This window comes from Chiloscyllium punctatum, chromosome 38 (assembly GCF_047496795.1).
Source record: "Chiloscyllium punctatum isolate Juve2018m chromosome 38, sChiPun1.3, whole genome shotgun sequence".
NCBI lineage: Eukaryota > Metazoa > Chordata > Chondrichthyes > Orectolobiformes > Hemiscylliidae > Chiloscyllium > Chiloscyllium punctatum.
Window position 1 is genome coordinate 48,048,556 of NC_092776.1, and position 24,787 is coordinate 48,073,342.

The 24,787-nt window shown below is 42.4% G+C and overlaps 1 protein-coding gene across 2 annotated transcripts in view; it reads right to left on the bottom strand.

The window, feature by feature from the left end:
* Positions 1-8,546, bottom strand: part of lipf (lipase, gastric) — a 44,489-nt gene extending 35,943 nt beyond the window's left edge. Inside the window, exon 1 of one of the 2 annotated variants that reach the window (XM_072557829.1) lies at positions 8,419-8,546. The gene's annotated coding sequence lies outside the window, so the exon portion shown is untranslated. The remainder of the gene's footprint in view (positions 1-8,418) is intronic. The other variant, XM_072557830.1, reaches the window with a different exon arrangement.
* Between the last annotated feature and the right edge of the window lie 16,241 nt (positions 8,547-24,787).

The window sequence follows — 24,787 nt, forward strand, 5'->3', positions numbered from 1 at the left end:
AGAGTCTGCTGCATACAGTACACAAGGTAACAATTCTCAAGTCCTTCGCGATGTTGCTCTTTTCATTAATCACCAAGCTCTGGCTGCATTCAAAACTCCATCTTTTTTGCTCTAAACAGATTGAAAGTTCTGTATAATGTCTACATGGTTAATTAAACTTCATGAAATATCTTCCAGGATACCTTCAATAACTTCAGGCTTGCTTATTTATATTGCTAGACAATTTCTTCTGTGAAAGAAAATTGTATTCTGAATGACATCCTTGTTCATAGCTTGAATGAATGAAGTAACACTTCAGGAAAGCAAATTTGTAAAAAATGTTACCATTCACAAACTTAGATTCATGATGGTGATCTTCAAAATTGTCTACCAATATATATTTTCCAGCTTGAAACTATCAAAGCTAAATTTTCCAAATACTCATTTCACGGGTGCAAAGATATGAAGAAATCATTCTCAAAATGATTCGTTTATTACTGTGCTACATTGTGTATAGTTATGCAACTCCCTTAAAATCATGCAGCTCAGTTAACTCTTCCAAGATCTTTACATAAGCATGCAACATTTGCACATGTGTACCTGTAATTCTATTTGTAACTAGAAGATCTAGGTTAACTCATATCTGTCAAAGAAGAATATGGTAAGCAGTACTAACATTAGTTCATTTGTCTGCATTATATTTTGTCAAGGAATAGATATGTTCAGAAATGAATTTGTTAGAAGATTTCACAGTACTGTTTTGCATTTTCATGGCAGCAGATTTTAGTTTAGTCTGTAAATCTAACCTAATTAGATTAGATTAGATTACTTACAGTGTGGAAACAGGCCCTTCGGCCCAACAAGTCCACACCGACCCGCCGAAGCGGATACCACCCAGACCCGTACTCCTACATTTACCCCTTCACCCAACACTATGGACAATTTAGCATGGTCAATTCACCTAACCTGCACAGTTTTGGATTGTGGGAGGAAACCGGAGCACCCGGAGGAAACCCACGCAGACACGGGGAGAATGTGCAAACTCCACACAGAGTGTCGCCTGAGGCAGGAATTGTACCCGGGTCTCTGGCGCTGTGAGGCAGCAGTGCTGATCACTGTACCGTGCCACCCACAAATGCCATGATAAAGTTTAAAGCACAAAAGCCATCTATCAATAAGGCACAATCAAATCCATTTCACTTTTTTTGCCTTCTAAATGAACACTGAATTGAGATAAGGACACCCTCTAAACATCTAACAAACGTTATTTACATAAACCAAACTCTAAATTAAGCACATGTAGAATATGATGTCCATCAATTTTATTTGATTCAGCACTAGTGAAAAACCTCAGCATTTGTTCTTTATGACCCTGGTATCACATATTGTAGATGAATTAAAATCATATGCTATCACCATAAACCTTCAGATTCTGGCCCTTTTTCAACACATCTACAGGTGCAAATATCCTACTAGTGTCAACACAACTCTTTGACGCATTACAAGTTGACTTTTATTGGATGCCACAATGGCAGGATGGAATTTATAATTCACACATTGGTAAAATTAAAAGTTACAATGACAGTTATAAACATGATGCAGAGGTGCCAGTGTTAGACTTGGATGGACAAAGACACACGCACACACTCTCCCCCACACACACATTCACTCCCTCACATGCACGCACACACAAGTCTATGAGGTGAATATGTATTTGCAGATAGAACGTAGAAAAGTACAGCACAGAATAGGCCCTTTGGCTCACAATGTTGTGCCGAGGTTTAATCCTAATGTAAAATATAGTAACTTAACCTATGCACCCCTCAACTCACTGCTATCCATGTGAATGTCCAGCAGTCACTTAAATGTCCCCAATGACTCTGTTTCCACCACCACAGCTGGCAACGCATTCCATGCATTCACAACTCTCTGCATAAAGAACCTATCTCTGATGTCTCCTTTATACCTTTCTCCTAATATCTTCAAATTATGACTCCTCGTACCAGTCAATCTTGCCCTGGGGAAAAGTCTCTGGCTATTGACTCTATCTATTCCACTTATTATTTTGTGCACCTCAACCAGGTCTCCTCCTCTCCAGAGAGGAAAGTCCAAGCTTATTCAACGTTTCTTCATAAGGCAAGCCCTCCAGTCCAAGCAGCATCCTGGTAAACCTTCTTTGCACCTTCTCCAAAGCCTCTGTGTCTTTCCCATAGTAGGGCGACCAGAACTGGACACAATATTCCAAGTGTGGTCTCACCAAGGACTTGTAGAGCTGCAGCAAAACCTCGCGGCTCTTAACGCGATCCACCTGTTAATGAAAGCCAAAACACCATATGCTTTCTTAATTACCCTAACCACTTGGGTGGCAACTTTGAGGGATCTATGTACTTGTACACCCAGATCCCTCTGTTCCTCCACACTAGCAAGAGTCCTGTCTTTAATCCTATATTCAACATTCGAATTTGACCTTCCAAAAATGCATCACTTTGCACTTATCCAGTTTGAACTCCATCTGCCATTTCTCAGCCCAGCTCTGCATCCTCTTATGTCACGCTGCAGCCTGCAGTAGCCCTCAGTACTATCGATGACACCTCCAACCTTTGTCTCATCTGCAAGTTTACTAACCCACCCCTCAACCTCCTCATCCAAGTTATTTGTAAAAACTACAAGGAGCAGAGGCCCAAGAACAGAGCCCCACAGGACCCCACTCAAACTGACCTCCAGGCAAAATACTTTCCATCTACAACCACTCTCTGCCTTTTGTCAGCCAGCCAATTCTGAATCCAAATACTAAATCTCCCTGCATCCCATACATCCTGACTTTATGAATGAGCCTACCATGTGGAACCTTATCAAATGCCTTACTGAAGTCCATATACACCACATCCACTGCTCAACCGCCGACCTGTCTTGATATCTCCTCAAAGAACTGAATAAGATTTGAGAGGCATGGCCTGCCCCTCACAAAGCCATACTGACTGCCTTTAATCACACCATGCTTTGCCAAATAATCATAAACCCTATCCGTCAGAATTCTTTCCAAAACTTTGCTGACCACAGACGCAAGACTGACTGGCCTGTAATTGCCAGGGATTTCCCTATTACCCTTCTTGAAAAGAGGAACAACATTTGCCTCCTTCCAATCCTCCGGTACGACTCCTGTGGAGACCAAGGAGGCAAATATTCTTGTCAGTAGCTTAGCAACCTCCTTTCTCGTTTCTCGGAGCAGCCTAGGATAAATCTGGTCTGGTCCAGGGGACTTATCAATCTTAATGTTTTCCAAAATTTCTAGTACATCAACTTCATCAATCTTGATCTTGTCAAGACTGTATCCCAGCTCCTCGAAGTTTTCATTTACAACAAGGTCCCCTTCCTTGGTGAAAACTAAAGCAAAAAACTCATTTAGGACTTCCCCTATCTGCTCAGACTTCACACACAAGTTTCCTCCGCTATCCCTGATCGGCCCTACCTTCTCCCTGATCATTCTCATATTCCTCACACGAGTAAAATGCCTTTGTGTTCTCCCTAATCCTTCTTGCCAAGCCTTTATCGTGCCCCCTCCTGGCTCTCCTCAGTCCATTTCTGAGCTCCTTTCTAGTAAGCCTGTAATCCTCTAAAGCTGTGCTAGATCTTTGCTTCCTCCACCTTACCTAAACTGTCTTCTTCCTTTTGACAAGAAGTTCCTCTGTTATTGTCCTCCAAGGTTCCTCATATTTTATTTTGTTCAAAAAGTACACAATCTGTAGGCAGTCAGTCCATGTGACATTTTATAAATTCCTACTTTGGAAACAGAACAGCTCTGACTCAAGGTTGGAATATAGACAGACTCAAACCTCACATTGAGAAAGTGTATAAGGTATGAGCAGGTAGAGAAAAAGTTAAGTTTTGGCTTTTGTGAAACAAAGGTTCAGCTAAGCATGCCTTGGATCAGATAAGGACTTGCCATAAACAATGAGGTGCTGGAGGCAAGGGTCATGGGTTACCAAGGTGGAAAAGCACTCATTATGTAAAGCTATTTAACAAAGATGAAGCAGCATTCAGTATGTAAAGACAGTTAACAAGGTGAAAAGTATTCATTCTGTGAAGCCAGTTAACAAGGTTAAGAACATTCATTGAGGAACAGCAGATTGCTTAATCTTTACTATTGGCACTTGCTGACTTTAACGGTCACCCAACCAATATGTATGTTGCCTTGTCTGGATGCTCCTCTATGTAAATGACCATATAATTCATTAAGAACCTGCTGTTCCAAAGAAGACCAAAACTTCATGTCTCTGTTCCCATGGGCGATTGTTCGCTCTCCCTCCAGGGCCCGGAATAAAGATGAAGGAGGTAAAACTACACTATGTCTCTGAGCATTTTGCTTCAACTGATACAGGGATAGGGAAACAGGATGACAACACATTTAAAGTCTGAGGAGAGGTCACTTTTTGTTTTAAAATAAAACCTTAAGTTATCTCTGGAATGTGACTTGAAAGTAGTTCTGGAATTTACATATTAACGAATCGAAACTTGCAACCCCATTCTAAGTGATTAAAGAATTAACAGCAATCTAAGTTTGTTCAAAACATCACATCAGTTGTATGACAATGATCTTTTACTACAAATTCTGTGTCCTGCCATACTGCCCACTAGCTACCTGACGAAGGAGCAGTGCTCCAAAAGCTTGTACTTTCAAATAAACCTGGATTATAATCTGGTGTTGTGTGATTTTTAAATTAGTTACAAACAAGAAGGATGACCAATGCTTCTACTGGATGCCTCCCTAGCCTGGGGGAAGTGACCTGGGAAGTCTTCCAGTTCCAGAAAATGTTCTGCATCTTTCCAGTTGAAGCATTAATTGGCTTTAGTTCCAGTAGAAGCATTCATTCACTATCAAAAGTTCCAGTTATTAGAGAACCAATTGGCAGAATGTCTGATAATGCAGTTTTCTGTACCTTACTGAACTAAAAATCTATATCAGTCTCAGAGTTAAAATGAATTAACCCAGCAACGATTGTCATTTCTGAAAATGTTCCAAATTTCCATCACCCTTTCTGTGTAGAAGTGTTCCCTAACCTCATGCCTGAAAGGCTTCACCCCAATTTGTAGGTTACCTTTTAGTCCTAGGCTTACCATAAATTTTGCAAAGACAACAATGCAATAAACTTTGGTCTTGTCAGTAACACTTTGCTTTGCTTTAAATATACCATGTATCTTTGCATCACTGACAATCTTGGATATGTAGCTCTCTTAACCTGAAAACTAGGTCCTCACCAAGTACAATAAACTGTTGAGACACCAATACACACCCCTTTAGAACACCACCCGACATGCTGCTAGTGAGAAAGGAGGGGGAGGAGGATAATTTGTTTGTCCGTACTAGCTGAAAAATGTGAGCAACACATCAATTGAGACTTGGACAGTACTCTGCAATACTCAGTTCAATGTCATGTTAGTTTTATCTCAAAGCAGATTATATTCTGTTTGCATTTCTCAACAAGTGTTATTCTTGATCAACAGATGGGAGAAGTACTTGCAAGGGAGACTATTTCAATTGCAAAAGCAATAGTAAATCTGGAGTAAGTCTTCACAAACCTCACAACAAATCAATATTAGGCAACACGAACAAGACCAATTCCATATCTTATGCTAACTGCATTCACTTTTCAGAACTAACTCAGACCTTTCTCAGCAGCAAAAGAAACATGAATATTTCTCAGAAATGTGATGTTCCAATCTTATGTGTACAAAATATTCAAATGGTCTAACATGTTTTATAACAAATAATCTAGAGAAATAATCTAGATGCAGTACTAAAACACACAAAAGACATAATTTGGAACAAATTGCAAAGACATAATTAAGCAAAATATGGCGTCAAAACCACTCCAACAAATCCAAACGCAACATTGCATGCTTAAGAATTTACGTCTTACTTAAAACAAACATCACATGTGCTGAAGTTTGCTTGCCAGATTGCGAACAGAAAATGAATCGTAGAACTCAGAGTGATAAGAGTCATACAGCAATGAAACAGACCTTTTGGTCCAATTCGCTCACACTGACCAGACATCCCAATCTGACCTAGTGGTGGAGGCGTATACAATAGCAACATTTAAGAGGTACCTTGACAGTCATAGTCACAGAGACGTACAGCATGGAAACAGACCCTTCGGTCCAGCCCATCCATGCCAACCAGATATCCCAACCCAATCTAGTCCCACCCGCCAGCACCCGGCCCATATCCCTACAAACCCTTCCTATTCATATACCCATCCAAATGCCTTTTAAATGTTGCAGTTGAACCAGCCTCCACCAGAGATATATCAATATGCAGGAAATAGAGGGAAATGGAACACACAGATGCAAAAGGTGTTTAACCAGAAAGGCATCATGGATCAGTGCAGTCTTGGTGTGCTGTGCTGTTCTTTGTAAATTGTGGAAGATTTAAATCAACAAACCAATCAATGTCAAGCAGTTCAAAGTTTTTCTATCGGACATCACGGAGTTTATTTTATTTAATAAGTTTGTGGTTGAGTGATTTTGTTATTTATAACATCGCAAGAACCATTATAAGGGGAGAACAGCATATATACCTCACAGAGCAATTACAATGTTGGTTTAATGGCACTTCTGATCAGGTACAATTTAACTATAGTCTGTATGACTTAGAATGTACATTATGGCCCAGAAGACAATGTCCCTGCTGGTGGCAAACTCTGATTTAGGATCACTCTGTGTTTTAGGAGGGTTGATTTTGATTCAAGGTCATTTTTTAATTTCAAAAAAATATACTTTATTCATAAAAATATTTTGAGGATCTGTACAATTGGTCATGCCATACATACGCAAACATTCCATTTCTTTGCATACAGAGATTGAGTACTCATTCGTATATACAGGTCTGTATGTTTACCATTCATATATTCAGCTGAGGCATCAGCGGAGCCCACTTACTGCATGGGCCCCCTGTTCTTTGGCAGGCAGACGTTACACGGTGGTCTTTCCCCACCGTGCCTCTGTGGCAGCTACCCCAGGCTTCAGCACACCCCTTAACACGTAGTCCTGGACCTTGGAATGTGCCAGTCCGCAACACTCAGTCAGGGTCAGCTCCTTCAGCTGGAAGATCAACAAGTTTTGGACAGACCAAACAGCGTCTTTGACCAAGTTGATGATCCTCCAGGCACAGTTGATGTTCGTCTCGGTATGTGTCGCAGGGAACAGACAGTAGAGCACGGAGTCCCTCGTTACAGAGCTGCTCGGGACGAACCTCAACAAGCACCACTGTATTCCCCTCCAGACTTCCTTTGTGTAGGCACATTCCAGAAGAAGGTGAGAGAGACTCTTGTCCCCTCTGCAGCCGCTTTGAGGGAAGTGTGTGGTGCGGCTGATTTTGATTCAAGGTCATGATCACTCTGCCAAGACCTTGCTCCGGTTGCTTGGCTGGCGTGACCTGATTCAGTGAATATTTATTTAACTGCTGGTATCATTGTTGCCGGAGGGGAGGGGACACACTGTCTGTACTTTGGGGAGGGGAGGGGGTGGGGGTGGGGGTGGGGGTGGGGGGAGCAGAGCAGGAGGGGGAATCAGATCCATGTAGTTTGGGGAGGGCTCAGGGGTGGGGGGGTACCCACATCCCTGTAGTTTGGAGAGGGGGCTAAAGGTGTGAATCAGGCCCCTGTAGTTTGGGGAGGGGGGGGGCTCAGGGGGGTGAATCAGGCCCCTATAGTTTGGGGAAGAGGGTGTCAGGGGGATGAATCAGGCCCCTGTAGTTTGGGGGTGGGGGGGTCAGGGGGATGAATCAGGCCCCTGTAGTTTGGGGGTGGGGGGGTCAGGGGGATGAATCAGGCCCCTGTAGTTTGGGGGTGGGGGGGGGGGTCAGGGGGATGAATCAGGCCCCTGTAGTTTGGGGGTGGGGGGGGGGGTGAATCAGGCCCCTGTAGTTTGGGGGTGGGGGGGGGGGTGAATCAGGCCCCTGTAGTTTGGGGGTGGGGGGGGTCAGGGGGATGAATCAGGCCCCTGTAGTTTGGGGGTGGGGGGGGGGGTCAGGGGGGTGAATCAGGCCCCTGTAGTTTAAGGATGGGGTGTAGGGGGGTGAATCAGGCCCCTGTAGTTTGGGGGTGGGGGGGTAGGGGGGTGAATCAGGCCCCTGTAGTTTGGGGGTGGGGGGGTGAATCAGGCCCCTGTAGTTTAGGGATGGGGGGGTGGAGTAGGGAGAGGGGAAGGCCTGTCTCTCCCCCCCCATAAGGTTAAAGGAATGGAGGAGTGGGTTTGCTCGGTCCCGTTCCCATGGCCTGTGGTAACCACCTGCCGGTTGCCCGGGTGATACAGGCCCGACCCTCCCACAGCCACTGCCTGAAGCCCAGGTTTGTCTGTCTCACCTTCCCGCCCCCCGCGGTCTCAACATGGGGGGGGGGGGGTGGGATCTTCAGTCCATCAGTCTCCAATCACACTTACCGTTACCGGCTGCTGCCTCCTGGAACCGAGCGGGGCGGCTGGGCGAACGGACACACGCTCGTGCCCAACGGCTGAACGGTCACCGCCTCAGACTGGAACAGGCGGCACGCGCGCGCCCGCCCGCCCGCTCCACCCATTGCACGCGCGATCCCGCGTCATCGCTGCGGGTTGACCAATCAGTGATCGGCATCCTCTATCCCCGTCACAGTCGGCACCTGGCTCGTGCTCAGTTCCTGTCAAACCCAGGCAACGCATCCATCCCATAATATACACAAGGAACTGATGTTGTTATATACATAGGGGCCCCTGTGTCCATCCAATAATATACATAGGACACTGTCAATCCCATAATATGCAGTGGACACAATATGCAAAACCATAAGGATTAGGAGCGGAAGTAAGGCCATTTGGCCCACTCCACCATTTAATCATGGCTGATGGGCATTTCGACTCCACTTACTTGCACTCTCCTCGTATCCCTTAATTCCTTGCGACATCAAAAATTTATCAATCTCTGCCTTGAAGACATTTAACGTCCCAGCCTCCACTGCACACTGTGGCAGTGAATTCTGCAGACCCACCACTCTCTGGCTGAAGAAATGTCTCCTCATTTCCATTCTAAACTGACCCCCTCTAATTCCAAGGCTACGCCCACGGGTCCTAGTCTCCCTGCCTAACAGAAACAACTTCCCAGCATCCACCCTTTCTAAACCATGCATTATCTTGTAGGTTTCTATTAGATCTCCCCTCAATCTTGTAAAATCTAATGAATACAATCCCAAGATCCTCAGCCAAACATCGTATGTTAGGCCTACCATTCCAGGGATCATCCGTGTGAATCTCCAGCGGACACGCTCCAACACCAGTATGTCCTTCCTGGGGTGTGGGCCCCAAAACATCCCATAATATACACAGAGGCTTGAGCATCCATCTCATAAAATACATGGTGGGTGGTGTTTCAATAGCTATCACATTACATACACAGGACACTTGGGACCATTTCATTATACACAGGGAGTCCCTGTATCCATCTTATAATATGTGCAAGGCATGTGGTGTGTTTGTATGTCTATCCCTTAATAAACCTAATATTTTGTGTGTGTCCACTCATAAAATGCTAACAGCTATGTGTGTGTGTGTGTTGTGTTTGTTGATGTGTCCTTCCATAATATACAAATGGATCTGATTGTATGTATTTCATTATACAGTATATGTGTGTGTGTTTCCATCCCATAATATGCATAGGACTCTTTTTGTGTGCATCCTATTATATCCATATTCAGAAAGGAAGGGGCAGTTGCAACATTGATCAAGGAATCAATTATAGCAGTGAATCAAAGAAACTCTACGGTATGGAAACAGGCCATTTGGTCCAACAAGTCCACATCAACCCTTTGAAAAGTAACACACCCAGACCCATTCCCCTACCCTGTTTTACCCCTGACTAATGCACCTACCCTACACATCCCTGAACATTATGGCCAATTCACCTAATCTGCACATCTTTGAATTGTGGGAGGAAACTGGAGCATCTAAAGGAAACTCATGCTGACATGAGGAGAACGTGCAAACTCCACACAGCCAGTCGCCCAAGAGTGGAATTGAGTGTGGATCCCAGGCACTGTGAGGCAGCAGTGCTAACCACTGACACACCGTGCCACCCAGTGAGGAGGCATGATACCTTAGAAGGATCATCAAACGAGGTAGAAGTGTAAACACAGATGGACAAACAAGCTTTAGATGAGTATTATGCGCCCCAAACTGTCAGGGAGGGATAGAGGATCAAGTAGGCAATCAAATTTCAAAGGAACATAAGAATAATAAGGTATTAATAGTAAGGAATTTTAACTAGAGTGTATAAAGAGTTGAGCTGGAAAAAGCACAGTTTTCTAGCACATCAGAACTGATGAAAGGTTCTGGCCTGAAATGTCGACTCCCCTGCTCCTCTGATGCTTCTTGACCTGCTGAGCTGTTTCCAGCTCAACTCTTTATCCACTCTGACTCTCCAGCATCCACACTTCTCACTATCTCCAAGGGATTTTAACTACCCAAATATTAACTGGGATAGTTTTAGAATGCAAAGTAGGGATGGAACAAAATTCTTAAATTGCATCAAGTGAACAAGAATGAAGAGTAGGTTGTTCAACCCTTTGAGCATGCTCTGCCAATGAATAAAATCATGACTGCTCTGATCTTAGCCTCGACTGTACATTCCTGCATATTTCTGATGATATCTTACGCCTCTGGTAATCAAGAATCTATCTATGATAAAGTAAAGAACTGTGGATGTTGTAAATCTGAAACAAAAATAGAAATTGTTTTAGAAACTCAGCAGGTTGGGCAATGTCTGTGCCAGAAAGCAGAGTTAATGTTTTGAGTCCAGTGAAGAAGGGTCACTGAACTTGAAACGTTAACTCTGTCTCTCTCTCCACAGGTGCTGCCAGACCTGCTGAGTTGTTGTTTAAGAATCTATCCACTTTTGCTTTAAAATATTTAAATCCAGGAGAACATTTCTTGTCAGTGAAAGTTCAATAAGGGAGAGGCCAGTTCTGGAACTAACATTAGGAAACAAAATTGAAAGGCATATCAATTGGCCAACATTGTGGAGATAGTAACCACAATTCAGTTTGATTTAAGACACTTATGAAAAAGGAGAAGAATAAGTCAGGAATAAAAATTCTATATTGGGGAAAGGCTAATTTTACTCAGCCAATATATGTCTTGACCCAAGGAAATTGAGACCCACTTGCATACCCACACCCCAACACTGAATAAATATGTTTGTATATTATGAATTATACTTCATGCCATTTTTAACATTTTCAGAGGATTTTATGACCAGAATGCTTTGACATACAGCACAAACACTTTGCTGTATGTTGTATTTCTTATTGAAGTATTAAATTAAGCTGTCAGACCCATAAACAGTTTACAGATCAGGAACAGTCCCTTTTGCCGAGCTGATCTATTTCTATGTTTCTGCTACTTACCATCTTCCCACATCAGAGAATCCCTACAGTGTGCAAACAGGCCATTTGGCCCAATAAGTCCACACCAATGCTCCAAACAATAACCCACCTAGAACCATTCCCCTACCTTATTACTCTACATTTACCCAAGACTAATGCACCTGACCTATACATCCCTGAACTCTATGGACAATTTAGCAAGTCAATTTATCTAACCTGCACATCTTTGGACTGTGGGAGGAAACTGGAGCACATGGAGAAAACCCACACAAACACGAGGGGAATGTGCGAACTCCACATTAGTGGACGGCACGGTGGTTAGCACTGCTGCCTCACAGCGCCAGAGACCCGGGTTCAATTCCCACCTCAGGCGATTGATTGTGTGGAGTTTGCACGTTCTCCCCGTGTCTGCGTGGGTTTCCTCCGGGTGCTCCGGTTTCCTCCCACAGTCCAAAGATGTGCAGGCCAGGTGAATTGGCCATGCTGAATTGCCGGTACTGTTAGGTAAGGGGAAACATAGGGGTATGGGTGGGTGGTGGGTTGCGGGTTGCTGTGGACTTGTTGGGCCGAAAGGCCTGTTTCCACACTGTAATGTAATCTAATCCACACAGACAGTCGCCTGAGGCTGGAATCATTCCCAGGTTCCAGGCACTATGAGGCAGCAGTGCTAACCACTGAGCCACTATGCTACGATCTAACGCCATTGTGAAAACTCTTATTACTTTCTCCTTTATATGTTTATCCAGCGTCCTCTCAAATGCACCCGAGCTATTCACTTCAACTACTTTCTGTATTAGTGAGTTCCACATTCTAACCATTGTCTGGGTCAAAACATTTCTCCTGAATTGATAATTGATAAGATAAAGCAGAAATCAAAAAACCTTGTTCAAAACTTTATCAAGAACCTCACTACAGTCAGCTACCAAAACATTAATGATCAGCCATACATCAAACTAGAACAAAAGTAAAGGACTACAGAGAAACAATGGTGTCTTTATGATTAACCATTACAACAAGACTCAGAAGAATCATTGAGTCGTACAGCATGGAAACAGAATTTTGGGTCCAGTTCATCGCGCCGACCAGATATCCCAATCTGACCTAGTTCCATTTGCCAGCATTTGGCCCATTTCTGACTGAAGATTTTCTATGCATATACCCATGCGGATGTCATTTAAATGTTGTAATTGTACCCACCCCATCACTTCCTGTAGCAGCTCGTTCTATGTGCGCACCACACCCTGCGACAAAAAGTTATCCTTCAGGTCATTTTGAAATCTTTCCCTGCTCACCTTAAACCAGATCCTGGGTACAAACCCACCGACTCCCACAGCTACCTGGATTACACCTCTTCCCACCCTACCTCTTGCAAAAATGCCATCCCATATTCCCAATTCCTCTGCCTCTGCCGGATCTACTCCCAGGAGAACCAGTTCCACCACAGAACATACCAGATGGCCTCCTTCTTTAGAGACTGAAATTTCCCTTCCCACGTGGTTAAAGATGCCTTCCAACGCATCTCGTCTACATCCCGCACCTCCGCCCTCAGACCCCACCCCTCCAACCGTAACAAGGACAGAACGCCCCGGTGCTCACCTTCCACCCTACCAACCTTCGCATAAACCAAATCATCCAACGACATTTCCGCCACCTCCAAACAGACCCCACTACCAGGGATATATTTCCCTCCCCACCCCTTTCCGCCTTCCGCAAAGACCGTTCCCTCCGCGACTACCTGGTCAGGTCCACGCCCCCAAACAACCCACCCTCCAATCCTGGCACTTTCCCCTGCCACCGCAGGAACTGTAAAACCTGCGCCCACACCTCCTCCCTCACCTCTATCCAAAGCCCTAAAGGAGCCTTCCACATCCATCAAAGTTTTACTTGCACATCCACTAATATCATTTATTGTATCCGTTGCTCCCGATGCGGTCTCCTCTACATTGGGGAGACTGGGCGCCTCCTAGCAGAGCGCTTTAGGGAACATCTCCGGGACACCCGCATCAATCAACCACACTGCCCCGTGGCCCAACATTTTAACTCCCCCTCCCACTCTGCCAAGGACATGGAGGTCCTGGGCCTCCTTCACCGCCGCTCCCTCATCACCAGACGCCTGGAGGAAGAACGCCTCATCTTCTGCCTCGGAACACTTCAATCCCAGGGCATCAATTTGGACTTCAACAGTTTCCTCATTTCCCCTTCCCCCACCTCACCCTAGTTCCAAACTTCCAGCTCAGTAACTGTCCCCATGACTTGTCCAGACTTGTCCTACCTGCCTATCTCCTTTTCCACCTATCCACTCCACCCTCTCCTCCTTGACTTATCACCTTCATCCCCTCCCCCACTCACCCATTGTACTCTATGCTACTTTCTCCCCACCCCCACCCTCCTCTACCTTATCTCTCCACGCTTCAGGCTCACTGCCTTTATTCCTGATGAAGGGCTTTTGCCCGAAACGTCGATTTCGAAGCTACTTGGATGCTGCCTGAACTGCTGTGCTCTTCCAGCACCACTAATCCAGAATCTGGTTTCCAGCATCTGCAGTCATTGTTTTTACCTCAGATCCTGGGTAATCCAAGCTGGAGGATGGGAAAAATTACTGGCTGTAAGAGGTGCACCTTTTTTGAGGTATTTTAGGTGTTGGAGGTGATTTCATCGAATTCCAAGAGGAGCTATTACTGGTTTATATGCTGTTGCATTGTTTCGGAACTTTGGGGGAGGAAAAAGATCAAAACAATGCCATTTTTAAAAGGAGGAAAACAAACAAAGGCAGTGACCACATGGTCAGTGAGGGAGAGAAATAAATAAACCTACACTGCTGTCTGACACAGCAGTGAGTCTGCACTGTTAACTGCCTTTGCTGTTTGAGTTCATGTATCTCTGGACATTGGAATGTATCTAGGAAGAATTAACAAACAACAAAATTCACAGTTGACCTTGGAGGAACCTGTGTGAGAGAGCTCACAGCACCTGGCAGTTACAGGCATCCCTAGGTCTCTTTGTTCGGCAACAGTCCCCAGGGCCTTACCATTAATTGTATAAGTCCTACCCTAGTTTGTCTTGCCAAAATGCAACACCTCACATTTATCTAAATTAAACTCTATCTGCCACTCCTTAGCCCATTTGTATATCCGATATCAAGCTCTCAATGTATTCTGATATTACTTTCTTCTCTGTCCACTAGACCATTCCTTTTTGGTGTCATCTGCAGACTTACTAACCATACCTTCTATATTCACATCTAAGTCAATTGCACGAATGACGAAAATGCAGCACTGATCCTTGTGACACACCACTGCTAACAGCCCTCCAGTCCAAAAAACAAACCTCCACCACCACTCTCGGTCTTCTACCTTTGAGCCAGTTCTGAATCCAAATGGCTGGTTCTCCTTGTATTCCATGTAATCTAACCTTACTAACCAGGCTACCATGTGGAAACTTGTCAAGTTATTGAAGTCCACATAGATAACATTTACCACTGTGACTTCATTAATTTTCTCAGTCACCTCTTCAAAATACTTAATTCAAGTTAGTGAGACATGATTTCCTCCACATAAAGGTATATTGTCTATCCCTAATCAGTTCTTGCCTTTCCAAATGCATGTGAAACCTGTCCCTCTGAATCCCCTCCAACAAATTACCCATCACTGATAATAAGGCTCACCGATCTATCGTTCCTTGGCTTTTCCTCACAGCCTTTCTTAAATAATGGCACCAGATAGTCAGTCTCCAGCACCTCACCCATGGCTATCAATGTTACAAATAACTCTGCAAAGGGCCCAGCAATCTCTTTCCTAGCTTCCCACAATGTTCTGGGAAACATTTGATCAGATGCCTGGACTTATCTCCCTTTATGCGTTTTAAGACCTCCAGCACTTCCTCTTCTATCATGGGAACTCTCTTCAAAACATCACTATTTATTTTCCCTAGCTTCCTTGTCATTGTCCACAGTAAATACTGACACAAAATATTTGTTTAGTATCTAATCATTTTCCTGTGGTTCCACACAAACAACCACGTTTATTCTCTAAGGGGTCCTCATCTGTCTGTCGTTACCCTTCTGCCCTGAATCTCTTTGGAGTTGTCTTACTCTATTTGCTAAAGCTACCGCAAATTCCCCTTTTGCTTACAACCAAAACAGAAATTGCTGGAAAAGCTCGGTAGGAATGGCTGCATGAGTGAAGAGAAATCAGAGTTAATGTTTTGGATTGAGTCACCCTTCCTCAGAACACCTTCATGTTCTCCTGATTTCCCTCGTAAATATATTCCCATTGCTTATACACCGATCTCGGGATTCACTTGACCCCAGCTGTCTAAACCTGACATAAAACTACTTTTTTTTTGACCAGAGCCTCAATTTCTCTCGTCATCCAGCATTCCTTATCAGCCTTGCCCTTCACATTAACAGTTACATGCTGTCTCTGAACTTTCATTATTTCATTTTTAAGGGCCAACTGGAACTTTATCAACAAACACATCGAGTTCGACCCCATTTACTACCCCTTGAGAAAAAGAACAGGAAGTGACTTCACTACAGGAAATGACAACACCAACCCAAAGAAACCCAAACATATAAATAGAAAGCAGGAATTATCAGCAGTGCTTCTCCTGAGGCCCACTGAAGATGGTACCTAGTAGGTTTGACGAAACATCTGGAAATGAACTCAGCAAGTAAACCTACATCCAGAACCTCAACCTGAGCTACAAATCTTCTCAAAACTCGTTGAAAGCACATTCATAGAAATGATCACTCTCTCTCTCCTCAGACTCTAGATTGGATTCTGGATCAGTACGAAGGTGGCAGCTCTGAACTGTGTTCTGCCTGAGCTGATATGTACTTAACATGTAAACTTCAAGTGCAAACTGACCTGAACCAGCCTGAGTAAGTGCACAAATAGGCAATGAGCTCAGGCAGTGATTGAGGCACTTCTCAAGGAGTGTATTGACATAAACTCAGCTCAGTTCCAACCTTCCTGAGCCCATTTCCTGAGCAAGCATAGAATTACAACAGGGCTCTCATGGAATTATACAAATGATTTGAAGGAGGCCATTTGGCCCAAATGCTGGCTCTGTCTTCTGTAACCACATTCATTTTCAGATCATTGTATATTCCACTTTCTCAGAAATTATTTCAGTCCCTTCTAAATGGTGTTTCACTCTCCATCCACTTCAACAGCCACTTGTATTGAAGCAATCCATAGTTGAATAGCCTTCTGTTTAAGAATCTATGGTCTTGTTTCTTTCAGAGAAAACCATTAGTTTTCCTTCCCCATTCACCAACCAATTTAAACAGTCTTTCATTCTTTACCAAAAAGTGATGTTTCCAGGTTTCACTTACCTGTTTACTGACTGCACCTCTCTCACAGGTGCTGTCACTTTGTATATTGCTTCTGTTGCTTTGTCTCTCTGTGAAATGCTAGATCCCAAACCCACCCTCTTCTCCAGTCTCCCTTTTTCCTTAAGCCCCAATTCTCCAGAATTCCTTTATCCCTAAGACTCCACTCCCCATTTTCCCTCTCTCCTTGTCCCCATACCCCAGTCTTCCTCTCTCACCTGTGCTTCAATCCCCCTTTCCTAATCTTCAACACCATTTCTCAATGGCTCTGGACCAGCCACTTTGACATCACAACCTCTTAACTACATTCTCCCTTTCAATCCAACATGTCTCATCCCTATCCAAATTCCCAGTCTTACTCCTGAGCTCCCTATGTCACTGAACCACACCCAATCCTGATTATCCAGGCACACCAGTCTTATAAAACATGGGAAGATCCTTGCTCCACTGTAGATATTCCTCAGTGTTCCCGCGTGGTTAGTAATTCTGTTTAATGTATGGTTGACACAAATATTTCTGCACTTTGATATGATAGATCTACACAGACTATTTTGTTCTGAAAAGGCAATCAAAAAGAAGAGGCCATAATCTTAAAATTAATGCATGCAAGAACTATAAAAAACACTACATCAGACAAACTAGCAGGAAACTAGCCACCAGGATACATGAACACCAACTAGCCACCAAAAAATCCGACCCACTATCACTAATTTCCATACGTAGAGATAAAGAAGAACATCACTTTGACTAGGACAACATACGTCCTAGGACAGGTGAAACAAAGACACACACAAGAATTCTTAGACACAAGGGATCAGTCTCCAGATCCTTCCAAATGGGAAACACAGGAATCTTGAAAAACAAAGCTAAGGTCCACCAAGTTGGACCTTCTACCACCGTATTCATATGAAAATGACTAACCACTGCAATCAATCGGTAACCCTATTACAGCAAAAAGATATTTTTCTCAGCTCACCAGCTACAATCCAATACTGTACAACTTCAGCCTGACCTGAGAGATTTGAACTCAATTGATCTACCAATATCACTCATCATCTTAAGCAATTAGCTATTGCTGCTTTGCCCAGCTTTTTTCAGAGTTTGTACATGGACCAAAACATGTATTATCCACCTTAAATTGCCCTTGATCATGTGGTGGTAAGCTAATTACAACTTAGTAGCTTTTACAGCTATTTCAGAGGGTAGCCAAGAGTCAACTACATTGCTGTGGATTTGGAGTCACATGCAGGGCAGATCAGTGAGGATGGCAGATTGCTTTCTCTAAAGGATATTAGTGAACCTGATTTATTTTTATACCAATCCAGTCATTTCATGCTTGTCATTGCCGAGGCTAGCTTTGTATTTCATATATAATATGGAATTGAATATAAGTTCCTCTGGTTGCCACAGTGGGACTTTCTGGAAATCTAGACCTCTGTAATTGTTGATCTTACCAATAAACCCCCACACTTTCGCACTTAGCTCAAAATTTGGCAAATTTTGATCTATCTTTCATTCATTTCAGACTCCCATAAAGGATAAAAATGTATTGAACTTATTAGAATGAAAAAGAAAATTGAAGAAATTCTTTATTGAAATCAATGAGACAATGCATTCATAATAAGCTTTTCCTGATTTGACCGTTGAACCCTGATTTTGAGGTAAACTGGTATAAGAAAAATTAAACTGGATCAACACAATTTTGTAGTAGAACTGAAGTCATCAGTTACATACAGAATGATTTTGAAATGACGATGTTTCATTTCTAACTATCAGTTGTAATTTGTGCAATGGTAAAGGTAAGAAACCCAATAAATGTACACATGCAGGGTTTAAATTTATAAGGGAGGTCTGCAATATCAGCATCAATTAATTTTAATTGCTTTTTTTAGTCTAATATCTAAAATAACTTTTTTATATAATGGAGTAATTCAAAGATAATATTGCATTACTATTTCCAAGAGGAAAGAACTTGCATTTACATAATGCCTTTCAGCCTAGGACATTCCAAAGTAAAGCACACCTAATGGAGTGCAGTACATGTGAAATGTAGTCACTGTTATCATGTAGGAAATGCAGTAGTCAACTTGCACCCAGTAAGCTCCTGTAAACAGCAATGTGATTACAATCAAATAATTTGCTTCAGTGCTGATTGAGGGATATATTGCCCATAACAATGGGAATAACACCCATGCTTTTGTGAAATAGAGCCTGGGTACTTTTACGTCTATTTGAGAGACACATAGCGCGTCAGTTTAACATATCACCCTGAAGCACAAGGTCTGTGAACTTTCTCCCAACTGGCTTCAAATCAGTTTTGTTCTCACACAAAATCTAAAGTGATAATATGTGTCTTTATAGTTTTGAAAAAAGGAAAATATTTTTAAAAACATATGTTGTTTAAGCTCTTTATCAAAAAAAAGTATTCATTACCTTGTTTACAAAAGTGATTGCGTGTAATGAATCTGAGACCGTGCAAACACTCCTTGTGAAAGATTCCTGTGTTATTCTGTGAACTGATCAAGAACAAACAAAGTCCCAGTTAAGCAAAGCACAATAATAGAGGTGTTGGACTTGAGGAGCAACATTCTGGTTGTCTTTTCATATATTTCATCAATAACTGTTTGCTGCAACCTATTTCTCATATTTACCTAATGTCTCTCAGATTCATCTAATTCTTTGTTCATACCTTTATACTGCTGCATGCATGCTACTCTTTTTCCTCTTTAAATGTATTTTTTTCCTCTTGCCTCAGTGGTGCATTTACTTCATCCATGCTTGTTCAGTAATATATGTCCAGAAATAACCCTTACGTGAACTAATACAAGCCAAGGAAAGACGTTACTGTCAGAGCCATTCTTCTGCAAACAGGAACCAACTGATGAATAACGTTATTTCCTGCTTCCTCTCAATTGGTATAGCTACTGCTAGTTGTCATCAAACAACAGTCATTAAATAGATATACCTAAAAGGACAAGGCAAGACCATCTGGTTCATCAAATCTGTCCCAGCAGGGCAGGTATAATGCAGTTTATCATTCCTCCCCTCCTCACTTAGGTCCTCATGTGGAAAAATTGAAAAATAGAAAACAAAGAGGAAACAAAAATTAGATCCATTTACAGAAATATCCTCTGACTCACAGTGGTAGTGAAGCAATATCACCAACCAAAACGACCACTAACGCATCTTCAATAATTTCAGATGTTCTCACCATTTAGGAACCCTCCCAGGCTCTCTTCTGATACAGTGGATCTATTTATTCTTTGTGAAAAGAAACAGTTTCTAGTATCCAACCCACTTTTTTGTGTTTTCTTTAATGACGTTCTTCTCTTCCCAATATTTAAATACTGATTTTAAACAGGAGCATACAAAAAGTGTTGTTTTGAGATTACTTTTCATGGCATTTTTCTCAACAGTCGCAATTCTGGAGAGAAAACTGAGACTTAATTCTATGTTGTTTGGAAAGAAAGAAGTTGGGTGCCAAGGGAACTTATGGAGTCATGGGAACTACATGAGGTCTTGTGACAAAAGCAGAAGTAACTGATTACTAGTTACAAAAGTAGTTTCTATAAAACGCATCACTGGTAATGCTATTGCGTATCCTAAGGGTTGTTTTATATTCTCTCTAGTTTGGTATATGCTATGTTATTTTTAGTTGGAAAATACAACATGTTTCTCTATGTTCTATGCCTCAAAAGTTGATATACCTTTCCATATCTTTATCATTGCTTAAACTGCAAATATATAAACACTTACACCTGTTTGTTTTGTTTTGTAAGTTTTATTCAAAACCCTTTCTCTCTTTATTCTGTTTATCCCAGGGCAGGACATTCATGAGTTTTGTACTGATTCACCACTTTATTCCTCGTGATCATATAATTCTAATTGTGACCATTAAAGCAGCAACTATATTATGTGGCAAAATGCCCCAAACAAGAGGCTGAAAACCTTAAATGAGAGGAAAACGGTAGATGCAGTCACCAGTATGTACGCATCAGTAGCCAAAAGGTCAACTGAAGGGGATGTTCCATCAGCCGTTTCTGATTTCCTGTCAGGTGTTTTCTTTTCTCCTTTCATCCATGTGCGATATGAAGAGCACAGGTCGTGGTTTACCCTCCCAGGAGGTGACAAAAATGTTGAGAAAGGCAAATAATTGGGTGGGTTAGCCCAGGAAGATTGTTGAACCCCTTTTCAGAATCTCAACCATTAGATTCTGAGCGGGAATAGTCATAAACCACTTAAGGAGCTCAATCTGCCTCTGGGTTGATTAAATGTCTTCCTGTGGGTTTAAGAAGTGGCTACCTTCTGACAAGAAGCTATGCTAGCCTGGCTGCTAGGTTGGGGGCGGGGGCTTCATTTGCCAAAATCTGGGATAATTGGAAGGAGGGATGGACTGCTATATCCACCCTGCCCTTGCCTCTGGTTCCCCCTATCCATATGACCAACCACCCAACCCCTTCACAGGTTAGAACTTAAGTAGTTGACTGGTGTTTGATCCAGTGGGACCTCTCACCATTGGGAGGGGGGGTTGTCAAGAAGTTAACTGCCTCAATAGTTAGTGAACAGCACATTAAATCTCAACTACAGGATTTTGCTAAGAATATCTCTCACTAAATAAAGGGCAACTAATCAGCACTGTCACACAGGTTTACCTGCCCCCCAGACCTCTACATTCATGGTTCATAACTTGTCTATATTTTTAAACAATAACTCTAACATAAACAGATAGAAGTAACTCTCTTCGTGCATGAATTAGCCATGTATCTCATAGTGCAGTGTTCCCACCCAGACTGAACCAGTATACCAAGCATAAGATCTCAAGTAGCAGTCTTGTGTTATTAAGCTTGAGAATTCGCCAGTCCAGCAGATAAAATATATGAAGATTGGTGTACAGCACACATCAGTCAATGACCCATGACCCCAAGATGTGATCATCCATTCACTTTTCTGTGTGCTGTATATATTTTGCCAACATGTGCAATCCACAAATTGTCTTGTGTGTGATACGGCTATCAGCTGAAAACAATCCTATGTTACATGTGCAACATTATATGTTTACCATTGCATCATTGACATTACTTCTCTCACTAAATGGTACTTGAAACAGATAATGTAAGCGCTCACATATACTTCTATGACTGGAGTTTATGGCCCTGAAACAGGTCACCAGAGGCTGCATCATGAGGGGCACCACTCCACATCAAGAATGACAAGCTAGAGGACGGTATGTCCCATTCTTACCACCTCCCATTGGGTTTGTTGGAAGGAATCATAGATTGACAATCAAGCTAGTTGGTTACTTTGTAATTGCATGTTTCATCACCAGGACAGCTCAGTGGTTAACACTGCTGCCTCACAGCACCAGGAACCCAGGTTCAGTTCCAGTCTTGGGTGACTGTCAGTGTGGAATTTGCAGATTTTCCCTGTGTCTGCATGGGTTTCCTCCCACAGTCCAAAGATGTACAGGTTAGGTGGATTGGCCACATAACATTGCCCCATAATGTCCAGGGATGTGCAGGCTAGGTGGATTAGCCATGGGAAATGCAGGGTTATAGAGATGCAGTGGGTTTGTGTGGAATGTCCTTAGGAAGGTTGGTGTGGATTTGATGGAATGAGTGGTCTTCTTCCACACTGTAGGGATTCTATGAACATCATAAGAGGCATTTGGATGGGTATTTGAATAGGAAGGGTTTGGAGGGAAATGGGCCGAGTGCTGGCAGGTGGGACTAGATTGGGTTGGGATATCTGGTCGGCATGGATGGGTTGGACCAAAGGGTCTGTTCCCATGCTGTAAATCTCTATGACTCTATATCTTGGAGCTTTTGGTCCCGAGACAGGGATATTATCACTGTATCACAAGACACCTTGTCACTGATTCTGTTTGGCTGAACATAATTTTATGAATTAAAAAATGTGATGAAAGGGATGAGTTTCACTGTAAGTGTCCACTACTTTCTGTTAATACATTTTACTCAATGCATAAATTAGATTTGTTTTGAACACATTGAAAAGCACAACCGACAGAATCATAAACTAGTGCAAGCAAAAATAATAAAATAGCAATATTATAAATTTGCTATTATGATAATTCCAAAGACAATAACATTGAAGTAAAAATATTTTTAAAACATTTCCATCTATCTATCTATTGATGTAACTATCTTAAATACATATAGATATTTGAGTTGGTACTGCAGTTTATTTTGCAGTCTATGAAATCAGTAACAACTGCTGTTCTTGTTTTATCCACATGATGGTGGTGTTACCTTTAAAAACATGTTAATAGTTATTTTTATTACCCCAAGGTTAAAATAGTAACCTCTGTCAGTCAGTCAACTAATAATTAAGACCATGAGAGATTCACATGCAAAAACAAGTTCAACATACATTGTTCCTCTTACATAAAGAAAATGTGCTTCTTAAAGTCACTAGACAAATGGACACCAGGCCAAAGGAGAGATTGAGACGTCCAACGACTTGTTCAAGATCTGCGACTTAATCAGGGATATGGAGAACTTGAGATGGGCTATCACATTGAGGAAAGTTATATAGCCTTGGTAGGATTTAAACACAAAAAAATTATAATTTTGTGTGCTGGGTTTTTTCGTTCGAAACCACTCAATGTGGATCAAGTGAGAATGGGGCGAGTTGGACTCAGTGTGGGATACAGCTGGGCAGCCGAGTTTTAGGTAAACTCCGAGAGAAGGTGGAGGACGGATGGTGGCCAACAGATTATTGGAGTAACTACGTTTGGATGTAACAAAGACACAGTCAGTAACAGATGGGCTGAGGTAGGGAAAGGATTGTTTTGAAATGGAGAGAATCTGACCTCACAAACTCAGCTCAGAGTTAGAGTTTGAGGTTACATATAGTGTGTCTCATTTTGTGACATGGAAAGGGGCTTGATACTTTGACAACACAATGTGGTACTTACTATCTATAGTTGCTCCAGAGGTGTTGATGTTACTCCTCACAGTTTCTTAAACAAATATTTCTTCCAAATATCCGGGTGCACAGCCATGAGGTAGACTGGTATAGTAGTAGTGAATTGTGTCAGCAAATGCCGATGATATACGATATGTTTGTCCATTGAATGTAGAAAATTCGATGACTTTATCATATAAGAGTTGTGAGACAGTCATTTGTTCAACCGATGAAATCAGATTTGTTTCTTTATGTTTTTCCCTCATCAGCAATAGTATTTCCATGTGTTTGTCTTAAACCCTGAAATGTGTCATATGATTGATATGGACCACGTAGTTGATGATCAAACTTGCTGGATCTAGTTATCTCTGTTAGAGTTTGTTTGTTTTTAGTTGCATTCCTGCAAAACATAAGGTTCAAACAGTGGTTCAGCTCACACACAAATAATCCCAAATGAGATATGGTGCAGTCAAAATAGGAGATTAAGAAAAGGTTGAGCAGGTTTGTCCAAACAGCTTGATCATCACAATATTTAACAGAGATATGTAGATATTTCTACTAAATCTATTCAGAGACGTCATACACATCTCTGGAGCAGGTGGGACTTGCACTTGGGCCTTCCAGCTCAGTGATAGGAACATTACCACTACATTACTAGGGCCCTTTAACAGAGAAAAGTATACTGATATTGGGAACCAGTCCAATTAAACCCAGTCTCAGAATGTGGAAAGAACATAAGAATCAGCAGCAGGATTAGGCCATATGACTTCTTGAGCCTGTTCTATCTTTCAATAATACTATGACTGAACTGCAGCAACTTCAACTGCCTGCCCCATTTCCATATATTACTTGGTCGCCAATATACTTGAGAATGACATTTTGCATTCATTCACAAGATGTGGACATCATTAGCAGGGCCAACATTACCCAATCTTAACTATCCTTGAGACGGTGAGATTTCTTCTTGAACAACTGCAGTTTGTTGGTCCAAAAACACCTACGATGGTAGGAAGCAAGTTAGACCAAGTGAAGGTGAGGGAACTACGATCTAGTCCCAAATTGGTATGGTGTGAGGCCTGGAGGAGTACTTGCAGGTGGTCATATTTTCATGTATCTGCTGCTGTTGTCCTCCTCGTTGGTA